This window comes from Anolis sagrei, chromosome 6 (genome assembly GCF_037176765.1).
Source record: "Anolis sagrei isolate rAnoSag1 chromosome 6, rAnoSag1.mat, whole genome shotgun sequence".
In the NCBI taxonomy this organism is placed as follows: Eukaryota; Metazoa; Chordata; class Lepidosauria; order Squamata; family Dactyloidae; genus Anolis; species Anolis sagrei.
In genome coordinates this window covers 28,112,191-28,121,871 of record NC_090026.1, presented here as the reverse complement: position 1 = coordinate 28,121,871, position 9,681 = coordinate 28,112,191, and positions in this window count along the sequence as shown.

The following is a 9,681-nucleotide window of genomic DNA, read 5'->3' as shown; positions in this document are numbered from 1 at the left end:
TGTTATCAGAGAGGTATGTAATTATACAGTAGACAAACAAGAGAGTCAGGATGAGGGAATGTTCAGCATCAGTATTTTTGCGGGGGGGGGGGGTGTTGTGCTTTTCTTACTCATGAAATTTGTTTGTCTTCTCATGTCATCTGTTTATGGGTTAAGATATGAATCTGAGATTAACCATGCCCTGAAATGCTAGAAAACCCATTGCAATTGTGCATCTGCCAGTTATTTTGTGAAATCTAAAATTTGATTTTCTTATGGGTAAGTTTCATATTGTGCTGGTCTTTAAAGAAAATTCTAGAGAAAAAGATGACAGTTGAAATGTATGGTGTTTTAAATCCAGTTCATGTTTAGTCTGAAGGGCATGTGGGCTAGGGTTGTAGTCTACCACATTTGGACCGTTGAGAATGGTTGTTATTGATACTGATTGCACCTTATACGCCATTGCAGCAGTCTGAACATGTTCTGTACATCTCAGCTCTATTGCATGGAATAAGATAAGGAAAATCATAAATTATTCCTGCTTATGTATTTAATGCCTACTGCCTGTTTGAACTTCATGATCAGTCAATCAATTGGACTTCTCAAGTGGCGTGACCAAAACAACGTGAATACAAATTGTTTGTTAACTTAAACTCTGTTATAAATGAGCTTGCTGATGTACTGGATGGGTGCAAGTTCAAATCTCAACACAGCTAGTAATGGTGTTGCCTTGGAGTATGTGCATCTGATGAAGTGAGACATAGTGAACAATAGTTTTTATTATAATCATTGTCCTCTTCTTTTAAGGGGCTAGAAGATTTGCATTGTTCCAGTACAATACAGTAGTTACTACTCTGGGATGTATGTTCACACTTGCAAAAAAAGTGAACACCCCATCTCCCCACCTTTTGCAAAAACAAAAAGCCTCACTGTACAATCTATAACAAGAGTAATTATCGGATCTTGATAACACCCATTGCAATCTATACAGCGTCTGAAAATTAATATCCAAAAATAGTAGGACCAAACACTTATCTTCATATGTCAACAGAATTTCAAAGAGATGTAAACAACCTCATCCCTCTGGGAAAAGTGTTCCACCAAACAAGAGCTGACAATGCTGATGGAATTGAGTGTGAAGTCTGTAGACTGTCCACGTTTCGCAGGCATATAACAGGGATGGGAGGACAATAGCTTTATAAACAAGGACCTGGGTATACCTACGGATGTTCCAATCCTCAAACACTTTCTGCTTCATTCAGAAAAATGATGCGCTCGCAGAGCTCAGGCGGTGTTGTATTTCAGTGTCAATGTTGACTTTTGGGGAGAGGTGGCTTCTAAGGTAGCGGAAATGGTCAACATTTTCTAACATTACACCATTAAGCTGTACAGTATTTCTAGTTTTCTTGATGTTCAATGACAGGCTGAGCTCGTGTGCTTCTGCAAAGGTGTTTAGAGTGGCTTGTAGGTCTTCTGAATGCACACAGATGACGTCATCAGCATATTGGAGTTCTATAACAGATGTTGTGACCTTGGTTTTGGCTTTCAGTCTGCTGAGGTTCAATAGCTTCTCATCTGTCTGACAGATGATTTCCACTCCGGTGGGAAGCTTCTCATCAACAAGATGAAGTATCATAGCGATAAAGATGGAAAATAAGGTTGGGCAATAACAAATCCCTATTTGACACCTGATTCCACCTTAAATGGGTCACTTTGGGCGTCAATGTTGACTTTTGTGGAGAGGTGGCTGCCAAGGTATCGGAAATGGCCAACATTTTCTAACATTACACCATTAAGCTGTATTTCTGGCATTGCAGAGGGGTTGGCTGGTGACTGCTGGAAGAGCACTTTGGTTTTCCCCACGTTCAGTGAGAGGTCAAACTTCTTGTATTGTTTTGTTTCAGTAGAAATTATGAACACAGCTTAAGCCAAACTGTTAGACCTTTTCCAGCTAGAATAGACCCAATGACTCAGTGAGAATTTCACACTTTCATTAGTTTACTTTATGCATTTGGATTTAATCACAGTTTACTTGCATCAACAGTGTAGAATTAATGCAGCTTGACACCACTTTACCCGCCAGGATTGAATGCTATGGAATCATGGGAGTTGTGATTTTACAAGGTCTTTAGCCTTCTCTGCTATAGAGTGCTGGTGCCTCCACAAAGTTCAACTCCTAGGATTTCAAAGCATTGTGCCGTCTAATTTAAGGTGCTGCCAAACTGCCTTAATTCTACAGTCTAGATGCACCCATAGTTACTAAGAGGAGGATGCAAAATTTCCACATACTGCTCCATATTTCACAAAAGCTTGTGTATGTGTGCAAACGTCAGATAGGTACTGGGTTTTCTGGTGGTAGGTTTTCTAAATTCTCACGGCTAAAACCTAGCCGCCTCCTGCCTTGCTCCTTTTGCAAGACTACTGGAAATAAGGCACTCCTTTGTGATAACCATTGAGCAAGGACTTGCGGAGAAAGAAGAAAGAGAGAAAAGAGTGAATGCACCTCTGGGATCTCCTCCTCCTCCTCCTCGTCCCCCACCCCCAGTGTTGAGTCAGGGCCCTCCCCCAGTCCGGATGAAGGAGTCAGGCCAACACAGATACCAGGGGGAAGGTGTCCAAAGGAGATAAACCTCCTTTGGATTCTTTTGCAAGTCCTTGATTGCCTTCCTCACGTGAGCTCTTCTCATCAGGCTGATGCAGATGTGGGGGAAGGAGGGAGGGAGTGTCAGGCTGTGCCCACCTCTGGATTGGAGAAGGCAGCAAATCTTGCAGGGATTTGCATCCTGATGAACACAGTCTTTGAAAAACCAACAGCTTCTTCAAAAACGTAGGGTGCATCTGCGCTGTAGAAGTGATACGGTTTGACAGCACTTTGACCTCCATGGCTCAATGCTACACAAACCTAGGGGTTGTAGTTCTTCAAGTTTCTGCAAGATCCCTTTGCATGATGATATTCCCAGGGAAAGCTGCATCTACACTGTAGAATCTATGTGGTTTGACACCATTTTACCTACCATGGCTCAATCCTATGGAATCCTGGGTTATGTCACTGATTTTTTTAAAGTCAGGAGTGACTTGAAAAACTGCAAGTCACTTCTGGTGTTAGAGAATTGTCTGTCTGCAAGGACGTTGCCCAAGGGGAGCCCAGGTGTTCTGATGTTTTACCATCCTTGTGGGAGGCTTCTCTCATGTCCCTGCATGGGGAGCTGGAGCTGACAGAGGGAGCTCATCCGTGCTCTCCCCAGATTCGAACCTCCGACCTGTTCTTCAGTCCTGCCGGCACAGGAGCTCCATGTCACTGATGAGACGCCATCACTCTTTGTAAGAGAAGGTTAAAGCCTTTGTGGTGCTACAACTCCCATAATTTAATTACATTGAGCCATGGCAGTTGAAGTCATGTCAAACTGCATTCATTTTACAGCATTGATGCAGACTGATCTGGGAATATCACTGTGCAAAGGGATGTTGCAGGAACTTGGAGACTATAGACAAGAACGAGTTTGGTAGCGTAAGCTTTCATAGAGTGAGGGTCCATCCTTATGTATGAAACCACGTCAACTGCCATGGAGCACCCGGTGGCACAGCAGGTTAAACCGCTGGGCTGCTGAACTTGCTGATTGAAAGGACGGTGGTTCAGATCCGGGGAGGGGGGTGTTAAACCCATCTTCTGCCAACCTAGCAGTGCGAAAATATGCAAATGTGAGTAAATCAATAGCACTGCTCTGGCGGGAAGGTAAAGGTGCTCCGTGCAGTCATGCTGGGCGCATGACCTAGGAGGCGTCTATGGACAAACCTGACTCTTCGGATTAGAAATGGAGATGAGCACCACCCCACAGTCGAACATAACTAGACTTAATGTCAAGGGGAAACCTTTACCTTAACTGCCATGGCTCAATGCTATGGATTCTTGAAGTTACAGTTTTACGAAATGTTTAGGCTACTCAGCCACATAACTCCCATTTTTAAAAGTTCCTGAAGTCAACTCTGTAGAGGTATAATTTCCAATAAATAAATGTTATATGTCTGCCTATAAGCATCATGTACAGCTGTTCCTCAGCCCTGCCTATCTTCCTTTTCTTTCCCAACATGCTTTGAAATGTGATTTTATTAGATTAGATAGGCAGCAATGTCCAACCAGGTTGCGGGCTTAAATACCCTAAAGGTACCATGACATCTTGTCTGATCTTGGGAGCTAAGCAGGTTTAGCCCTGGTTAGTACTTGGATAGGAGACTGCCAAGGGATATCAGATGTTTGACGCTCTACTTTAAAGGAAGGAACTAGCAAAACCACCTTTGGGTGTTCCTTGCCTAAGAAAATCTTACGAAATGCATGGGGTTGCCGTAAGACGTCTACAGGCGACTTGAAAGCGCATACATGCACACTGAGATTATGGCTTTGTATTGGCCCGAAGCTGCTCTTGGCAGGCTTTGAAACTGCACAGAGCACTTCTCTTGGTATGAAAGAAGTTCAATCCATTTGAAGATTTTCTGCCCAATTTCAAAAATGACTTTTATTCTCATGGAAAGGAAGGACTACCCTTGCAACTGGGGGAAAAACACTCAAAATCCTTTTGCTTGATGATTTTTCTGTGTTAGGGTTGTGTGCCTTAATGTTGTTATTCATTTGTATGAATGTTGCCAGTAGCATTACATGATAATAAAGCCGAGGAAACTGTGGCCCTTAATACTTTTGGACTACAGTTCCCACAATCCCCTTACTATTATTCATTATTCCTGGAGACTTTCAGGGCTGAGATATCTGAAAAGGCCAATGACTTGCTACTCTCCCTTTATTCTGTGAAATAACCAAGATGTCTGGGTTGCTGTAAATTTTCCTTGCTGTATGGTCATGTTCCAGAAGCATTCTCTCCTACATCTATGGCAGGCATCCTCAGAGGTTGTGAGATATATTGGAATCTAGAAAAGGGAGGTTTATATATCTGTGAAATGTCCATGGTGGGAGAAAGAACTCTGTTGGAGGCAAGTGTGAATGCTGCAATGGATCACCTTGATTAGTAGTGAATAGCCTTGCAGCTTCAAGGCTTGGCTGCTTCTTGTCTGGGGGAATCCTTTGTTGCTAATCAAGGTGATCAATTGCAATCTTCACATTTGCCTCAAACAGACAAGAGTTCTTTCTCCCACCCAGGACATTCCACAGATATATAAACCCCACTTCCCTAGTTTCCAACAGACCCCTCAACCTCTGAGGATGCCGGCCATAGATGTGGGCGAAAGGTCAGGAGAAAATGATTATACAGCCCAGAAAACTCACAGCAAACTCATAGTCATTCTGGCTATAAAAGCCTTCAACAACCAAAATGTCCTTTTTTTTTTTCATTGTCAGGAGTGAGTTGAGAAATTGCAAGTTGCTTCTGGTGTGAGAGAATTGGCCATCTGCAAGGGCATTGCCCAGGGGATGCCTGGATGTTGAACCATTCTATGGGAGGCTTCTCTCATGTCCCTGCATGAGAAGCTGGAGCTGACAGATAGGAGTTCACCCCAATCCCTGGATTCATACTGCGGATCTTTCGTTCAGCAGTTCTGCCGGCACCATTGCGCCACCAGGGGTTCCTACCAAGATGTCCTGCTATTGCAGCAAACAACAACACTAATTATTATTATTATTATTATTATTATTATTATTATTATTATTTTATATGTTACTTTCTTCTCTTCGTTTGAAAGGATTCTGTCATAATGCTAATGGCATTTTCTGAGTTTAACAGTGGTACACAACAGCATATTGCACAATAAAATTGTTAGTGGTGAACAACTTGTGGCCTTTAAGACTACAACACCAAGCACCCCTCACGATTGGCTGGGAATGCTGGGGCTTATAGTCCAACAACAATTGGAACGCCACACGACTCCTGCTAAGAAATCCCCTGCTAAACGGTCACAGCATGAAGGCTCTTTGTGATGCTTCGACTCACAACTCATCACTTTTTTATTTGAAACATTGCTTTTCAATTTGTTTCTCATTGCCCTTGACTACTTGGGACCCTTCCATGCAGTCCTGGAATATCAAGGAAGAAAATCCCACAATATCTGCTTTGAACTGGGTTATCTGAGTCCACACGCATAATGTGGGATTTCCCGCCTTGATATTCGGGGATATAGGGCTGTGTGGAAGGGTCCTGGATTATCTTTAGCCTGAAATTTTAGGCAGATCTCAATTATGATCTCTTTTAGATCTTTCAACATAAAGAAGGAGACCATGAAAATGAACAAAATCTAGCTACCAGTATTTAAAAAAAACAACTCCAAAATCAAGACAGTAAATAAAGAAGAACACTAAAAACAACAACAAGGGAATTCCTGACATGAAACAATCAGGGCCAGCTAACACCTCCCAACAAAGGATTCGCCCAGGCAGGAAGCACTCAGGCCTTGAAGCTGCAAAGGCATTCAATGCTAATCAAGGTGGCCAGTTACAACATTCACAATTGCAACCAGCAGACAAGAGTTCTTTCTCCCACCCTGGACATTCCACAGATATATAAACCCCACTTGCCTAGTTTCCAACAGACCTCACAACCTCTGAGGACGCCTGGGTGAAAAGTCAGGAGAGAATGATTCTGAAACATGGCCATACAGCCCGGAAAACTCAGCAACCCGGTGATTCTGGCCATGAAAGCCTTTTTGTTTTTTTGGCCAGCTACAATTGAATGTAAAATCCACTGTGGCACCTGTATTACTTTAGAACCAACAAAAGCACATCAAAAGATGAAAAGCTGTTAACTGCCCAATTGTTATTTGTGTATTTTTTAACCCATAAGCCATCAGGGTTATCTTTGTTACTGATGTAATCCTATGCATTTGTGTACAGAGGAGTAAATCCCATTAAAGTAAATAGAGTTAGAAGTAGCCACTCAGGCTGTGTCTTAAGTTGGAATCCTTAGTTACAAATCCTAGGTCCCTTCCACACAGCTGAATAAAATCCCACATTTTCTGCTTTGAACTGGACTATATGGCAGTGTGGACTCAGATAACCCAGTTCAAAGCAGATATTGTGGGATTTTCTGCCTTAATAATTTCGAATATAGGGTTTTGCGGTAGGGCCCTAGATGTGGTTGCAGATTCTTCAATTCCCAGCATTCTTGAGTATTGGATATACTGACCAGGACTTCTGGGAGTTGCAGTCCAACATCTGGAGAAGTTGTTTGGTTCCAATTCCTGCTTAAACTATGAGTTACTAGATAGCAAGTGTCGCAGAAAGCAATGGCTCTTCCTCTTAAGTAAACACTAGAATTCAAGTTTTGAAGTTGGAGTCAGATCAACTAAACCACATTGATTGCATCAAGAACCCGGTGCAACGTCTTCCTTCTTTGGCCCTTGTTTGATGAAGAGATCTGGGGTATTTGAAAGTTGGCACACTTTTGGGGCATTTTGACTAAACCTCATTTTTAAAAAAGCTATATTTTGAAATTTTAACCTTTTTTCTCTCTCCCATATATACTAGCATGGGCAACCTTTGTTTTTATCAGAACACAAAGTGTAAAGATCCTAAAGATATATATTTTTTTAAATCTTCTAACATCAAAGCTTGAACTGTGTTTACATATAACTCTCGATCATTGTTGTATGTTTCCAATAATAATAATAATAATAATAATAATAATAATAATAATAATAATATATTTGTTTTCAAAGGCTTTCATAGCTGGAATCACTGGGCTGTTGTGAGTTTTCTGAACTGTATGGCCATGTTCCATAAGCATTCTCTCCTGACATTTCACCCACATCTATGGCAGGCATCCTCAAAGGTTGTGAGGTCTGTTGGAAACTAGGCAAGTGTGGCTTCCATATCTGTAGAAGGTCCAGCGTGGGAGAAAGAACTCTTGTCTGCTTGAGACAATTGTTAATGTTGCAAATGGCTACCTTGTTGTTCTTTATTTACTGTCCCAATTTTAGAGTTTTTAAATACTGGTAGTCAGATTTTGTTCATTTTCATGGTTTTCTCCTTTCTGTTGAAATTGTCCACATGCTTGTGGATTTCAATGGCTTCTCTGTGGAGTCTGACAGTAAATAAAGAACAACACTCAGAAAACAGGATAATTCCAGACCTTAAACAATCAGGGCCGGCTAATAAGGCCATTCAATGCTAATCAAGCTGACCAATTGCAATATGCACACTTGCCTCAAGCACACAAGAGTTGTTATTGTTTGTCAGTACAGCTAACCCATAGCTCTGTGCTTCTTTTTCTTTCCCAATATACTTTGCAATGTGATTTTGTTAGATAGGCAGCAATTCCCAGCCAGTTTGGGGACTTAAATACCCTAAAGGCAACATCACATCCTGTCTGATACTTGAAAACTAAGCAGGGTCAGCCCAGGTTAGTACCTGGATGAGAGATCACCAAGGAGGCTATATATATTTCAAAGGCAGGAAATGTACAAAAGTATCTCCAAGACCCCTTCTTCTATACTGCGATATCAAATCCAAATTATCTGCTTTGAACTGGATATTCAAGCAGTGCTTCTTGTAAGTCAGAGCACGGTCAGGAGTGACTGTGCTCTGACTGATTTGGGTGTGCTGCAATTCTCCAGTAGGATTCCTTCTGAGCTAATCCTAAGAGGTTGAGACGCTTGTCTGTTCTTAAGTTGAAAAGCATCTTTTCTGTGTTTTAGATGGATTAGGAATCATCTAGTTTTCCTTCTAATAGGCAGTAAGAGCACCTAAAGTTTCAGAGAGCTTCTGCTCAACCATCTCAAAGCTCCCTGCTTGAGCAGTGATGGCACGATCATCAGCATAGATGAAACTCTCTGTCCCTTCTGGCAGTGGCTGGTCATTTGTGTAAGTGTTGAACATTGATGGAGCAAGCACACTCCTCTGAGGCAGACCTTCTGTTTTCGGCATCTGCTTCTCTGGCCCTGAAATTCAACATTTTCTGCCTTAATAACATATTCAACCCTGGACTGTGCTCTGACCTACAAGAAGCAGTGTTTGAATATCAAACAAAAGTGGGTGCAAGAAACAATATAATACAAAAGTTGACTGGCACAACCTGGGGATTGCAACCAGATACAGTGAAGACATCTGCCTTTGCGCTTTGCTATTCTGCTGCTGAGTATGCATACCCAGTGTGGAACACATTTCACCACGCCAAAACAGTGGCTGTGGCTCTTAATGAGACATGCCGCATTATCACAGGATGTCTATGCCCTACACACTGGCTGATATTGCACCACCTGACATCCACCAGGAAGTAGGGGCCAATAATGAAAGGACCAAGGCAGTGACATCTCCGACCCATCCTCTGTTTGAATATCAGTCAGAATGCCAACACATTAAATCAAGAGATACTTGCAGAAACACCTCAGCAAGCGAGAGTCCAAAAGTGGCAGGCAAATACCTGGAACCTTAAGCCATGGCTGATACCAAATGAGAGACTCCCCTCTGGGTGCACAGAGTCAACACTGACACTGACATGCAACACTGCCTGAGCTCTGCGAGTGCCGCATTCTTCCGAATGAAGCACAGAGTGTTTGATGACCAGGACATCCATAGGGATACCAAGGTGCTTGTTTATAAAGCCATAACTCTGCTATACGCTTGCTAAATGTGGACTGTCTACAGATGTCATACGCAACTCCTGGAACAATTCCATCAGCATTGCCTCCGAAAAATCCTGCAAATCTCTTGGGAAGACAGTAGGACAAATGTCAGTGTGCTGGAAGAAGCAAAGACTACCAGCATTG